At 44.5% G+C, this 15,293-nt stretch overlaps 1 protein-coding gene across 1 annotated transcript in view; it reads left to right on the forward strand.

Moving 5' to 3' along the window:
- The first annotated feature begins 1,066 nt into the window (after nucleotides 1–1,066).
- Nucleotides 1,067–15,293, forward strand: part of SPECC1 (sperm antigen with calponin homology and coiled-coil domains 1) — a 143,526-nt gene continuing 129,299 nt past the window's right edge. The window contains exon 1 of the mRNA XM_034752290.1: nucleotides 1,067–1,204. The gene's annotated coding sequence lies outside the window, so the exon portion shown is untranslated. The remainder of the gene's footprint in view (nucleotides 1,205–15,293) is intronic.

A 15,293-nucleotide genomic window follows, 5' to 3' on the forward strand; every position in this document is an offset into this window, starting at 1 on the left:
AACTAATATCCTAGGTCTGTATGGCCTAGGATGCAGAACCAAAGAAGAATTTTGCAAATAGCGCTGCCTCTATAATGGGCCAAACCAACACCCTAGCTCTGAACATCCCCAAACTTGGAAGTGTTTGAAATCCTGATTTGGTTCTAATTTCTCTCCTCCCCACCCAGGGGACTCTATCTCTACCTGATTCCTGTCTGTAAAGATCCCTTGCCCCTTCTCTCTGCACACACCAAGGGCTGAAGGGTGAGGGGAGTCCCCCAGGCATTTCTCAGCCCCATGCCCCTTATTCACTTTCTTCTAGCCTAGGAGCTGATGGGTGCTTCTGCCTGGTGAGCCACAGACAGGTCACTGAAATCTGACGGGGCTAGGCACTCTTTCCATTCCCCTGTGCTATCTGCACAGGGCTCTCAGCTCTTGACAATATGGGGAGCTCTGGAGCTGGATTCCTATCTCTTCTCTTCCCCCCCCCCCCCGCATGTTAGATCATGACTGAATCTCTGTTTTAGTGTAAAAACCCCACTCTGCACCTTTTCAGGGCAGTGGTAGAGGTGAGGGAAATGCCTCTTGAGTGGGGCTACTGGGGAGGATATGCTTAATATGGAATATAAGGGCTTGTGGGTGCAGCTTCTGTAATTTTCCTCCAAAGACCCCCCACACACACGCTCACAGAAAATATCTCCTTTTGGTGCCCGCCTCGTTCTCTTTTCTGCAATATATATGCTGCCTATTTCATTTGATCAGATTATGCAGACTAGACTGGGGCTTATCATGCCATCTACCAATGTACACTTCTATTCTGAGGGCTGAAGGAATAAGGAACCCTTCACTGCTTTCTGAAGGGGATTGCTGCCCTGCACAGCTCTGAATTCAGGTATAAATGGCTTGCCTGCAGGAATTCCTCCTGGTATGATGGAAGTATAATATTTCTCGTGTGTGTGTGTGTGTGTGTGTGTGTGTGTGTGTGTGTGTGTGTGTGTGTGTGCGCGCATACATGCGTGTGTGCTGAATGCCAAAGCTCTGGTAAAGCCAGCTTGCTTCCGTATGTGAATCATTTCTCAAGCAGCTCTCTGTGTCTCGTTGCAATGTGGTTTTCCTCTCAGGGAAGCACTAAAGCCCTGAATTCTCAGTCTGGCTTGCACATGCTGTCAGAGGCTAGCAGGAGACCGTTTTCCTTTTAATACAAGGAGGAGAAAAAGCTTTTACTGTAAGTATTTAATCCTCTTTTTATTTGTAAGGTGGGAACTGGATTCTCTGTAGTGGGGGTTAGTGGACAGAGGCGCATTCTTGCAGCAAGCGGACTGTCTTGCTTAACAACACCTGGATGTAATGTCTGACTCTAATTAAAACGAGATTGGATGGAGCATTAGAAAATGCACTGTAAGGAACACTCCTGCGTTGGCGGGGAGCTGGGCTGGATGGTCTATTAGATATTAACGATAGAAAATGATCCTATGAGAACGGGCTACTATGTATTTTTCTGTTTAGCTGCATGGAGTTGAGCTAGTGACGGATGGGCTGAAGCTGTCATTCTGCCTGCCTCGGCTCTCTTGCTGTTGGTGTTCAGTGATGTGTTCCAACAGCAGGGTCGAACAGGAGCACAAATAGGTTCCCCCAACCCTGCTGCTGAGACTGTCCAGTCAAGAAGGGGCCAAGCTGCTGTGCAAGCTGCTTCAGAAAAAAATTGGCAGTTACCTCGTCTGCAAGGGGAATGAGTACAAATGTTGGGGAGCCTGGCCAGATCTGTGCTCTCCCTCCATCAAAGAAAGGGAGCTGCTGAGACTCTCAGGAAAAAGCACCAGTTTCAACAGTTTGGTAATTGGCCATAAAAATGTGATTTGAACTGAATCTTGATGGTAATAGCAATTGTAATAATAATATGCAGCAGTTGTATAGACCATTACAGCTTTGCAGAGCTGTACAAATGCTAATTAAGCTCTATGTTTGTAATGAATCATTACTGGCAGAACTGGACAGGAAATGGGGACTTCTCTTCATCGGTATCATCTAATTCTCTCTCTAGATGTCACCCCTTAGCATGGTTTGTTTGCGGAGTACTGCCTCTACTCTCTACAAACTGGAAATTATTCTGTTGCCAATCTGGGTCTCAGCTGAGAAGGGGATATTTGATTGTTCTCCAGTGGTGTGATTCTGATGATTACTTATTAAGAGAGACCTGTCCTGGGTCAGCTTCTATCCCAGGGGTAGGCAACCTATGGCACGCGTGCCAAAGGCGGCACACGAGCTGACTTTCAGTGGCACTCACACTGCCCGGGTCCTGGCCACCGGTCCAGGGGGCTCTGCATTTTAATTTAATTGTAAATGAAGCTTCTTAAACATTTTAAAATCCTTATTTATTTTACATACAACAATAGTTTAGTTATATATTATAGACTTATAGAAAGAGACCTTCTAAAAATGTTAAAATGTATCACTGGCACGCAAAACGTTAAATTAGAGTGAATAAATGAAGACTCAGCACACCACTTCTGAAAGGTTGCTGACCCCTGTTCTATCCCAACACCTGGACCCCACTGTGTAATTCTGTGGGTTTCACAGCTCCCTGGTGGTTGGCAGGCCATAGCTTGCAAACCACTGACTCTGCTGTTTTGAATCCGTTCAGCTCTGTCCACATGCAGAATGAATAATTTGAAAATGCAGAAGTCTGCTAGTTTCTCTTGCAGCTTTAGAGTTCACAATGGCTTCCTCTTTCCAGTGAAACCTTTCTGCTAGGAGTTCACAACACTGACAACTAACAATTAATTAACTGAGACCTTTTGAACTTTTAACAGGCTTCTGTGCACATTTGCAGAGCACAATCTCTCTGCCAGGCAACTTTCAGAAATTAATGATTGCTGTGCATCACTGTGAGGTATGTGCGTAGAATAGAGATAGGCGGGTGAGCTGGGGATTGTGATCACCCATGCATTGTGCATGGGAGAAGTGGACTTGCTTTTTTATTTTTGTTTGGCTTTTCCATGGGGCTCCTCACCAAGGTACATGAGGATTTATCATCTATCACAGTTTATCTTCCCAAGATCCCTTCTTCAGAGGACCAGTATTCTTCTCATTTTATAGATGAGGAGCAAAGGCACAGAAAGATCCTGTGACTTGCCCAAGATAACACAGGAAGTCTGTGGCAGAGCTGGGAATAGAATTAAGATGTGAATCCCAATCCATCGTCTTTACTACAAAATCATCCATCCGTTTCCATGTCTCATGCATGTGGTGGGCAGATTGTCATGTATTTGTGTGCTATGTTTCTCTTCCAACCTAGAGAAGGTGTTCTATGGCAGTTCCTTCTGTCCCTTCTAAGTGCATCTATCTGTACTCAGCAGTAAGGTGTAATGACAGGGCATTACCAGGCAAAACTCCTGTAATTACTCTTCCTTTCTATAGTAATTACATAGCTGTGCCCTGGGTAAAATAGAACATCCTTCTCCTTACTGTGGCTTGATAAGACATGCAATGTTACCCCTCCATGTCTCATGCTCCTCTTGCTCCAGTCACGGGGGTGACAGAAGAGGAAGAATTAGTAGGGGAAGCAAAAGTGGATGGGAACCGGGGAAGCAGTGACCATGAGATGGTCGAGTTCAGGATCCTGACACAAGGAAGAAAGGAGAGCAGCAGAATACGGACCCTGGACTTCAGAAAAGCAGACTTTGACTCCCTCAGGGAACGGATGGGCAGGATCCCCTGGGAGAATAACATGAGGGGGAAAGGAGTCCAGGAGAGCTAGCTGTATTTTAAAGAATCCTTATTGAGGTTGCAGGAAAAAAACATCCCAATGTGTAGAAAGAACAATAAATATGGCAGGCGACCAGCTTGGCTTAACAGTGAAATCCTTGCTGACCTTAAACACCAAAAAGAAGCTTACAAGAAGTGGAAGATTGGACAAATGACCAGGGAGGAGTATAAAAATATTGCTCAGACATGCAGGAGTGAAATCAGGAAGGCCAAATCACACTTGGAGTTGCAGCTAACAAGAGATGTTAAGAGTAACAAGAAGGGTTTCTTCAGGTATGTTAGCAACAAGAAGAAAGTCAAGGAAAGTGTGGGCCCCTTACTAGGTAGCCTCCCTCATTCAGTAACAGAGGATGTGGAAAAAGCTAATGTACTCAATGATTTTTTTGCCTCTGTCTTCACGAACAAAGTCAGCTCCCAGACTGCTGCACTGGGCAGCACAGTATGGGGAGAAGGTGACCAGCCCTCTGTGGAGAAAGAAATGGTTCGGGACTATTTAGAAAAACTGGACGAGCACAAGTCCATGGGGCCGGATGTGCTGCATCCGAGGGTGCTAAAGGAGTTGGCGGATGTGATTGCAGAGCCATTGGCTATTATCTTTGAAAACTCATGGTGATCGGGGGAGGTCCTGGATGACTGGAAAAAGGCTAATGTAGTGCCCATCTTTAAAAAAGGGAAGGAGGAGGATCCGGGGAACTACAGGCCAGTCAGCCTCACCTCAGTCCCTGGAAAAATCATGGAGCAGGTCCTCAAGGAATCAATTCTGAAGCACTTAGAGGAGAGGAAAGTGATCAGGAACAGTCAGCATGGATTCACCAAGGGCAAGTCATGCCTGACTAACCTAATTGCCTTCTATGAGGAGATAACTGACTCTGTGGATGAGGGGAAAGCAGTGAATGTATTATTCCTTGACTTTAGCAAAGCTTTTGATACAGTCTTCCACGGTATTCTTGCCAGCAAGTTAAAGAAGTATGGGCTGGATGAATGGACTATAAGGTGGATAGAAAGCTGGTTAGATCGTCAGGCTCAACGGGTAGTGATCAATGGCTCCATGTCTAGCTGGCAGCCGGTTTCAAATGGAGTGCCCCAAGGGTCGGTCCTGGGGCCGGTTTTGTTCAATATCTTAATTAATGATCTGGAGGATGGCATGGACTGCACTCTCAGCAAGTTTGCAGATGACACTACACTGGGAGGAGTGGTAGATATGCTGGAGGGTAGGGACAGGATACAGAGGGACCTAGACAAATTAGAGGATTGGGACAAAAGAAACCTGATGAGGTTCAGTAAGGACAAGTGCAGAGTCCTGTACTTAGGATGGAAGAATCCCATGCACTGTTACAGACTAGGGACCGAATGGCTAGGCAGCAGTTCTGCAGAAAAGGACCTAGGGGTTACAGTGGATGAGAAGCTGGATATGAGTCAACAGTATGCCCTTGTTGCCAAGAAGGCTAACAGCATTTTGGGCTGTATAAGTAGGGGCATTGCCAGCAGATCAAGGGACGTGATCGTTCCCCTCTATTCGACATTGGTGAGGTCTCATCTGGAGTACTGTGTCCAGTTTTGGGCCCCACACTACAAGAAGGATGTGGAAAAATTGGAAAGAGTCCAGTGGAGGGCAACAAAAATGATTAGGGGGCTGGAGCACATGACTTATGAGGAGAGGCTGAGGGAACTGGGATTGTTTCTTCTGCAGAAGAGAAGAATGAGGGGGGATTTGATAGCTGCTTTCAACTACCTGAAAGGAGGTTCCAAAGAGGATGGATCTAGACTGTTCTCAGTGGTACCCGATGACAGAACAAGGAGTAATGGTCTCAAGTTGCAGTGGGGGAGGTTTAGGTTGGATATTAGGAAAAACTTTTTCACTAGGAGGGTGGTGAAGCACTGGAATGGGTTACCTAGGGAGGTGGTGGAATCTCCTTGCTTGGAGGTTTTTAAGGTCAGGCTTGACAAAGCCCTGGCTGGGATGATTTAGTTGGGAATTGGTCCTGCTTTGAGCAGGGGGTGGGACTAGATGACCTCCTGAGGTCCCTTCCAACCCTGATATTCTATGATTAACAAGAACCAGCTACCGTCAGATGGCTCTGAAAGCCCTTGTTCTCAAAATGTACCTGCATTATACCACACCAGGGTTAAACCCATCTGCTCAGGCCAGGAAGGTGTCGGGGATAGCTCTGAGTGGCTTAACTTTTTTTATGGCTAAAGACTGATTTGAAGTTCTTCTTCACGCAGCGCACAGTCAACTTGTGGAACTCCTTACCTGAGGAGGTTGTGAAGGCTAGGACTATAACAGCGTTTAAAAGAGAACTGGATAAATTCATGGTAGTTAAGTCCATTAATGGCTATTAGCCAGGATGGATAAGGAATGGTGTGTCTAGCCTCTGTCTGTCAGAGGATGGAGATGGATGGCAGGAGAGAGATCATTTGATCATTGCCTGTTAGGCTCACTCCCTCTGAGGTACCTGGCATTGGCCACTGTCGGCAGACAGGATACTGGGCTGGATGGACCTTTGGTCTGACCCGGTACGACCGTTCTTATGATTTTAAACTCCCCACAGCTAGGAAATTCAGAATCAAGGCTCAACCTTCATCTTTCTTTTGCCCTCCAGTGCCCTAAGTCTCAAAGTAATGGCTGATTATACACACCGTATAAGCTGGGATCCCTATTGCCTGGAAGCTATGAGCTGAGATGATGGATTCTCCTGGTTTCTCTGAAGTGAGATCACTCCCTGAATGTAGTTAATTTTGGTGTAGTTTGATTAAATTTAGCATTAAGTGTGTAGCCTTTTATATATGCACACAGGTACAGCCACTGTATTCCTCTAAGCACAAGCACATTCTCCCCCCTCCCTCTTTGCTTTGTTGCCTTTTTCACATGCAGCTGTCAGTAACATGATGAGCACAGTGTTGCCACATTCAAGTCTAAAACCCTGCCCTGGAGTAAGAAAAAGATCATATCCGTTCTTGCCCAATCAACCTTATTTTGACTACACCTATCACTTCTTAACTAATTAACTTAAATGTGGTGGCCTGTTTGCTGATGGCCAGCAGAAATCAATGCTCCAAGGAGCCCACCATACAGCTAGTGGTGGTGGTTGTCCTCCTATAGGGTCAGCACTAACCAAATCTCTGCTAGCGTGTGTGTTTATCTCTACATCTCCGAAGTGATCAGGAAGCAGAGGGAAGTACCTGGGTCTCTGAGCTACCTAAGGCTAATTGGGTTCTGATCTAGGACAACTCCATGTGGTTTATCTGGTAAAATAGCAAATCTATATTTTTCCTATGGCTTGTAAATGCCAGGAATGTGGACCCAACACAAGAAAAACAGAGCTGAATAAATCCTGTCCATTTGCACAAAACTAGGGTTTTGTTGAAACTGAAAGTTTTCTTTCTCATGTCCGGCTGGAAAATGGGATCCAGTTGAAAACAAGAAACCCCTAAGCCCAAAACTCTCAGGAGACATTCTGTGGTGATGGGACTTTGGGACAAGGTTGTGCAATTCTCTTTTGTTATTTGCCTGACTGTCTCTGGTAAAAATCACTGATTAGTCCTAGTCCAGGTCTACACTGAAAAGTTATGTCGACCTAGCTGTGTTACTCAGGGGTGTGAAAAATTCATATTCCTGAGCAACATAGTTAAGCTGACCTAGGCCCCGGCACAGACAATACTAGGTTGACACAGGTCAACAGAAGGATTCTTATCTCCCACCTCTCAGGGAGGTGGATTAACTACAGCAATGGGAGAACCCTTCCTGATGCTGTAGTGTCTACTCTGAAGTGCTACAGCAGTGCAATTGCAGCTGTGCCGCTGTAGCAATTTAAGTGTAGACATACTCTTAGTCTTGAGAAAAGAGAAGGGATCTTATAACTAGGGTGACCAGATGTCCTGTTTTTAAAGGGACAGTCCTGTTTTTTGGGACTTTCTTATATAGGCGCCTATTACCTGCCACTCCCTGTCCTGTTTTTTTTTTTTTTCCCACAGTTGCTATCTGGTCACCCTACTTATAATAGTCTTCAAATATGTTAAGGACTGTTCTAAAAAGGACTATGATTAATAGTTCTCCATGTCCACTGAAGGTAGGACAAGAAGTAGTGGACCTAATCTGCAGCAAGGGAGATTTAGGTTAGATATTCGGAAAAGCTTTCTAACTATAAGCATAGTTAAGCTCTGGAACAGGCTTCAAAGGGAGGTTGTGGAATTCCCATCATTGGAGGTTTTAAGGAACAGGTTGGACATACACTTGTCAGGGAGGGTCTAGGTTTACTTGGTCCTGCCTCAGCACAAGGGGCTACACTTGATGACTTCTTGAGGTCCCTTCCAGCCCTACAATCTATGATTCTATGATTGATGATCCACTGGTGACCGCAGGTAGAATGTTTTTTATTGTGTACAACACTGAATCCATCCAGAGATTGGAATTGCTGACCTGGGCTTTGGAAGTGGTAATGGGATGGTTTATTTGAGACGGTGACCAGGTGCTCAGCAGTCATGTCTGGTTAGACCTTTCTCTGCCCAGGCCACTCCTGATTGTAACATACTGGTGGAGATTCCATGATGCCAGTAAATAAATACCCCCTTAAGGATAAATGATAGAAATTAGCCTAGGAAAAGAACAAGATCAGCCTTAAGCACAAGTAAGACAAGCAACTGCTGGAGACTCTGCAGTAGCCTCATAGCCTGTTTAGCTCCTCCCTGCAATGCAACCACCCACTCTGACAATTGGACCTTGTCTTTGGGGGGCTTCAGAGTAGTTTCACTGTTCGAGAGTGACTCCATGTGATACTGTGCGGGGAAAGGGAGAGTAATGGACTCTGTGGAGGGGCTCTTTACACTATATGGAGGAAGGATGGCATGCATGAAGGGGATTCTCGGAGGACTCCATATGGTGGCCGCCTTGTTTGCTCATGGAGGTAGAGGGCTCTTTTGTGGCTTTCAGTAACCATAGAGATAAGCACAGTATAAAAACCTAATAGGTAGTGACTTCCATGAAGGAAAGAAGTCCATGTACAACTCTATAGAGGATGTCACATGGTCTGATGGCTTAAGCATAGGACTAGACATTCTATTTCTGACTCTGCCACGGATTTGCTGCATGATCTTGGGCAAGTGCCTTAGCCTCTGTGCATCTTTGGTTGCAAAGTGCGTAGATTTATTATTATAGCACATTCTTCTGGACAGTTGAAAGTAAAATACCTAGCTTAGGGCATCGAAAAAAAACCACAGTCCTCCTCCTTGCTATAACTTGTAGTCTGGGCATGAAAGTTTCCAAGTAATATATCGTTTCTTGGTATCTCATTAACAAAGTCTGAGTATCCAGCATTAAATGTTATGAGAAATAGAGTCTGCTGAGAATGTGTTGGCCCTCTAGGCCATTGGAACCAGCTGCTCAGTGGAGGGGTTAGGGCTTAAGGTTCATCCTCTGTCCCAGTGCCCACCAAGAACACTAAGAGCATTAGTGATGATCTGTCATTGCACTGAACACATCACCAGTGTTTTTAAATTCATTAAACCCTGATGTGAGCTAAGCTTCATACAAGCAAAAACACAGCCAAAGTTTCCACTTGGAAAGATGATAGATGAGGGTTGCCCAGAGACACCCAAGGGGATGCTAGAAACAAGGCAGGATAATAAAAATTACAGAAGGGGGGGGGGGAGAGATTATATGCTCAAATCTGTTCTTATGCAAGGACAGGCGACTGTCTCTGCAACAGAGGACATAGCAGATGTACAGCTGATACAGACTGAGCTGGAAGGGATTGGGGCTGTAGAGGGGCAGATAAAGATGAGGCTAGGAGAGTAACAGAAGGTTTTGGTTTTAATTACAAGCTCAGTCTGATTTTAAACAGTTTTATCTGTGCAGTTAACCTGTAGATCAGGAAGTGCCATATTGGACGGTCAATTTCTCTGCTTTGTGACTCTGGCTTGATTCCTGGTATCAGTTAAGAAATTAAGATGAGTCATACGAAAGCATCTGTCAAGTCTACAAATTGTGGTTTCAAGTGGGTTGTTATGAAAGGCTGAAAAAATATTCTATCTTGACTCCATTGGTTATGCTGCTACATAGCTTCCTACACTCCAGTAGGGCATCCTTGACAATTTACTGAGCTTGCTGGGTCTTTTTGTTCCAGTTGATGGCTAACCTGAGAATAACAGAGTTTGATTAGTACAGAGGGACAGCAATATAAGCATGGCTCACGTTACATGCCAAAACCTCCAACAATGTTCGTACCTTGATTTCAAGCCAATGTTCTGTGTTGATTCTGGACCGGCCTGACTCCTAGGTGAAATAAATAAACTACAGGAAAATGGGGCTAAGGGTCTGATTTAAACTCCCAAAAGTCAGAGAACTCTTTCCCTCATGAGTCCCATCTGAAACTCAGGTACTAGTGGCCTCACTATGAAATGCTGAGCATTCGCAGTTCCCAGTGAAGCTGCCGCTGGTATATTACTCTGCAGCTCTAGTAATTAACTTTCAAAAGAGATTGCTTTCGCAAAGGCACTTGAATGACCCTGGTTAAATTAACTGCCCTGTTGGCTAATTATTGGTGTATGAAGGCATGAGAATTGAGAACTGGAGACATAAATCCAGGGTTTGGTGGGTAAAGCATAAATCACTCTCATCAAAGTGATTTCTCCTTTAACCCTAAAAGCTCAGGTGTTCCTGTGTAATGTCTCTTCTTGAAGTGCGTAAATGATTTTATTAACTGATAAGTGTAGCTACCAGATCTTGGATTAGACATTTAAACTGCACAAATGTGGACATATCCTTCATTGACCAATCAACTTTCTCTTTTTATCTAGCCCATTGTGTAACTGGCCATAATCCCCAGTGGAATATATTTTCTAAAGCCTTGTTCTACCGGACTGGCTGGCAGCTCAGCCCTTTATTGGAAATAGTATTTATGTCAAAAACAGTAACTAACATATGCTTTATATAAAGGAGGAAGGATGTTCTTATGTGTTAAAAGACAGAGCAGGGAGCTCAGACCTGGGTTTTATTCCTGACTACCTGTGTGACTTTGGCCCAGTCTCTTTACTCACTTTCTCACTCTGTAAAGTGGGGATAGTAATTTTGCCCTCACAGAGTGGGTGCTGAGGGGTTTTATTGGTATATTTATAGACTGAGTCGTATAACTATAACTAGGGACCTTGACAGACATTTCAGAATAAAATTCCAAGTGTAATGGACTGCGTGTCCCACTGTAAAATAAATTCACACCAGCTAATTCAATCGCTCCCCCTGCAAAAACCAAAACCTTCCATGCCTCCCCCTCAGTGCCTGGGAGAAAAGATGGGTGCTACAGCATGCCCTTAAGGTGGGCGAGAGGGATAGAATTCTGAGGACCCTGTCCAGAGAATGCCCTGTCAGGCCCCTCTTTCTGTTAATATCAAGGAAGTTTCAGCTGATCTCCTTTGCAGTAGTGCAGTGCAGGCAGAGATGCATCTCAGATGACCAGGTCACTGACCATTGAGTTTGATATGTTGTATGTTGAGTATTATTATCCAGGGAAATACACAGGGTGAGTGATTTGCCCAAAGTTATACAGCAAGTCCCTGGCAAAGGTGGAACTAGAACCCATGTCTTCTGACTGTCTCATGCTTTAACCTCTTGACCAGACTACCTAGTTTCCTGTAAAAAGCTAGGCCCGCCTTGGTAGTGCAATGAGATTGCAGTGTGCTGGCCTTTACATTGTAGATACTAGCTACGGAGAGATGGTAAAAGTTGCCTTTAGTTCACATCTACCAACTCCTAGTTCTCCGCTTCTGACCCAAAGCCACATCAAAAAGGCAGACTCTGCCATTTAGTGGTTGCATTGCTCTTTGACAAGCTGGTGTCTTGGTTCAGTGTTTGGGACAGGAAGACACTGCAAAGTGTCATTCCACACTTCTGCCTGATCCTCTTCAGACAATACAGCCTTTCCCTAGTTTCGGCAGTTTATATTTAGGGACACGGAATCCCTCACCTTTTCTTACTTGTTTTTCAGTACAATTTCAAATCCCTCTCTGTACTTCATAGAATTTCTTCTTCTATCTTCTCATATTGTAAAATGGTTTTAAAATGTGTTGTAGTTCCTGATTATTGATCTATAACACAAACTCAGGATTTGGGGCTCCTTGATAATGATTCCCTTTATTCTGGCTATAACCTCTCACTCTTGATGGCCAAAGGGCCTTTGGCCAGGGAAGGCTGGCTAAATGGGCTTTTCTAAGGCATGTGCCAGCACACAGACACTAGTAGATCTATGATTTAACTGCCCTCCTCTAGATAATTTATATTTAGTTCTCTGTCACACCCTAGGTCTACTATTTCGAGGCCTAGGAGTGCCCAGATTTGCCACGATTGCAATTCTGCTCTGCTGTAGGATATGCATCTCACATTCAAGGAACATGCAACATCTCAATTATGTTCCCAAAGCTGGGATGCAAAACCCTTTCTGGATTTCTATTGCACCAGGAATAGAGCCATCTGCAGGACAGGTTGTCCTTGCCCATTCTGTTATCTCCTTTTTGGATGAGAACTAGCAGTAGTAACCTTTCCACATTAATATTCTGTTTCCTGAACACTGACAGGTTCCAGCTACTGTGTGTACCTAATTCTAGTGACATGCCTTGCCATTCATTGCAGGCAAATGAGCAGCATGGAAAGGCTCATTATCTCCTCAAGGTTTCCCAGTGTTCCCGCTGCTCTCACTTTTCACAACAGCGTTTTCACTCTGACTCAAAAGGTTGCTCTTGGAGGAAATGAAAGGTTTCCTGCCCTGACTAGGGAACAGTGGGGCTTTTCTGTTCTGTTTTTTGGTAATTTGTTATTTTGGGCTGTTCTTCAAGCAGTTCCTTTAAAATCTCCAACTTGTATCATGCAGGAGTGAAAGCAAATTAAGATGAGAGGGACATGTGCAATGGGCTTTGTTCTTTCAAGTGAGTTTAAGGCTTGTGGAAGATGTTGGATTGACACCCCAGAGACTGAAATCCCACAGCACAGGTTCAGGTTGGGTAGGCCAAGCTGGGCCTTGCCAAATATTTCCTGCCTGCTCTGGAGAAACCGTCAATGGGAATCTATTTCATTTTTGGCCTCTCTGAAAGATGCTGCAAAGTGTCCTGGTGGCTTTTGTGATGTGGAACTTTAGCCACTGAGCTGAGACAACCAGTCAACAGTATGTAGTCCACCAAACTGATATTCAATTGTTTTGAGTGTTGATTGCTACTGACCTGGGTTGGATTTGAGCCTGTAACCTAGAAGCGAAAGGCTCAGATCCCCTTCCCAATAATATGGTGCCATCCAGCTCTTCATCTGTCCAGATATTTATGTGCTTTATCCCTTTTGGGTCTAGTAACTGCAGTGTGCTAATGGTAATTTTGGTGTTGGTTCTGCAGAAAGAGGAACTTCAGAATTCCCTCATTTAAAAGCAGATGTTTCAATCAATTGCTGCGCACACAGAAAGATTCCAAAATGTATTCAATAGCTGATGTGATCAAAACCTGGAACCTAACTTTACCTATGCACCACAAATTGAGTCTGTAAACCAGTTCAGTCCATCCCTGCTCAGAGGCATGGTTATAGTTGACTAAGATCTCAATGCATATGGAATCTGCTTGATGGATTATTCTCCTGTCGCTCCTGTTGCACATTCTTAGTGACAGTTCTGCATAGGCCTCTAGTTTCCTTCCTGAATCAAGAAGGGGGTCTCAGGATCAACATGACAAAATAATCTCCACTTGTGTATTTTAGCTGCAGCTCAGAGACTCCAACTTCTTTAGAAATAGAGAAAGATGATATCTCTGTTCCCCCCCACCACCACACACACACACACTCAGTGTTGATTGATAGTGCAATAATATCCAATTTTCCCCACACAGGGTCCCATCTAGACAGATTCTGAAATTTATTGACCACTGAAAAGTTGGAACCAAATGGACTCAATCCTTGGCTTCACTTACTTGACATGGTAAAGGAATGTAATTTCAAATCTATTACCTTACATTCCTACATGTCCACTCTGGCTTAAGTCAAGTATCTAAGCTACTACTGGTTAGGAGGGAAGGTTAGAGGAACTGCCACTTAAATTGTAGTTGCTTTCACTGAGGTTTGCTGCAGCTCCTGCTTTTCTTCCTTCTGACGTGGCTGTCCAAAGGACACAACACTCCCCAGGCACTTTAAAATGTGCTCCTTGACTCAAGATGGAATCCCTTCAGACCTCATAGGCCAGAGAGGAGCATCACAAGGCAGGGCGGACGGGTGCTGGGATAGAACCAGGAAGAAGTCCCGAGGCAACAGTAGGAAAAATGCATGTGCAGTTATGGCATCCACAAACCTATTTTTGTATAAATCTGGTAATCTTTTCAGCAAGGCTATTTGCATGTGCAATTGCCTGATTTGTATGTGTAAAAGTGGGTTACCATACATCCATATATATATTTTAAATGCACATAAAACACTAGAATCCTGTTAATGCTACTCTGAAACCATGGGACTTAAGAATAGTATTTATTGTATTGTCTCATAGTTAAATATTCACTGATGCGTTAAAAAATGTCAGGTGTATGCAGCACAATAGTGGTCGCGGAATTACTAGCTAATTTTCTCCTCGGATGAAATCCGCTCTTGGGTGTCACTATGTCTGTTGGAACTCCCAATGGAGTTGGTGACTGCACAGAGTTAGCAATTGAGCAACTCCTATTTTTATTAGTAGCTGAGAGGTTAGAGCCATGCAAAACATTGATTTTTTTTCCTCCCAACATCCGCAAAGGAAAAGTCACGATGCTATAAGGGGGGGAATTATTGCTTGCTTTGCCCTAAAACAGCAGCAAAAGAGAGCCTAGAACACTTGCACCTGCATGCCCTTAAAATAGAACATCCGTAACACCTGGAAGGTGTCATTAGCACAGAATGTAATTAGGCCCTGAATAGATTGCTTCCCAGGGGTCCACACTCATTAACAAGAACACTTCACCAGAACAATGCACAAAGCAAATTGTGAGACCTGGGCAAAGTCCGAGTCCTTCTCACCATGACTCTTACTGGTTTAGCAAAGGGAGGCCACATTTTGGCTCATCTGGTAGAGCTGCTGCCTATGACCACAAGAGTCTTGGTTTAGCCTCTTCTATGATCAAATGCAGGAGTCTATCTACCCCCCTTCCCCCCCACCCTCCCAAGAGGAGCCTCTCTACTGATCTCCTGTAGTTTCTGGCCACCTGTTTGGCAAACGCAACACAAACTGCCTGCACAAGAGTCGCATGCAGCTACATCGGATCTGTTTTAGAAAATGAGTCTGAAGAACAGAAGAAGAAAGAGCCATCTGTGATTTCCCCCCAACAGTGGCTGGCAGAACTTATAAGACCCAAATGATGGTGCTGTTGCTAGTGCAAATTGGGGAATGGATGATGAAAAGTCAGGGACACAGATCTGCTCAAAGAGTCAAGCCAGCCATTTAGCTGGCAACAAATCACCTACTGAGGGAAATTGACAAAATGTGCTTGCTGGCACATCCAGGAAGAGAAATTCATTTCTGTTCTCCAAATCCTGGCAGGATTTGCTTCCCTCATAGGCTCGTATC

Source organism: Trachemys scripta, chromosome 18 (assembly GCF_013100865.1).
Source record: "Trachemys scripta elegans isolate TJP31775 chromosome 18, CAS_Tse_1.0, whole genome shotgun sequence".
Taxonomy (NCBI): domain Eukaryota; kingdom Metazoa; phylum Chordata; order Testudines; family Emydidae; genus Trachemys; species Trachemys scripta.